The sequence below is a fragment of the Octopus bimaculoides genome, chromosome 10, assembly GCF_001194135.2.
Source record: "Octopus bimaculoides isolate UCB-OBI-ISO-001 chromosome 10, ASM119413v2, whole genome shotgun sequence".
Classification (NCBI taxonomy): Eukaryota; Metazoa; Mollusca; class Cephalopoda; order Octopoda; family Octopodidae; genus Octopus; species Octopus bimaculoides.
Window position 1 is genome coordinate 53,334,259 of NC_068990.1, and position 826 is coordinate 53,335,084.

The following is an 826-nucleotide window of genomic DNA, read 5'->3' on the forward strand; positions in this document are numbered from 1 at the left end:
TTATTAATCACAAAGGTTTATATTAAGAAAAAAAAACATTATGGGCAGTACAGGAAAAAAATAAAGAATGTGTGTGTTATTTCTTTACTACCCACAAGGGACTACACACAGAGGGGACAAACAAAGACAGACAAACAGATTAAGTCAATTATATCGACACCAGTGCGTAACTGGTACTTATTTAATCGACCCCGAAAGGATGAAAGGCAAAGTCGACCTCGGCGGAATTTGAACTCAGAATGTAGCGGCAGACGAAATACCGCTAAGCATTTCGCCCGGCGTGCTAACGTTTCTGCCAGCTCGCCGCCTTGTGTGTGTGTATGTATGTGAGTGTGTGTTGTGGGGGTTTTGCGTGTAAACAAGACTAACAAAATTTTTTTAAAATCAACAATATGCGATCCTCAATAGGGAGGAGACGTTCGAGGGCTGCTCATGGAAAAACCCCATAAAAAAATCATGGGTACCCTGGATTTTGGGGCAAGTGACTTTTTCCTTTCCTTTTTTTCAACTACAGGCGTATGCTCAGGGCAGGTCCATTCAATCGCATGATTCTCACCACTTTCATCCACCTTCCAGCAAACTTGCTAGAAGACAACACTTCCGTCTCTACCCTTGCTTTCCTTTTCAAAGGAAACTTGAAGAAGTTGATCAGGAATTAGCTAAAGAGAAAAGTATTTATCTTCGGCTCCTTCAATCTCGTCCACCACGCAACCTCTTTCGCCATGGCCACCAGGCATATAAACAGAGTCTTTCTTTCCCGGTTAAAGGAAGACGGCGGGGTGGTCTTCACGATGGATTCAGTTGACAGCCAGATCCATCCGACACG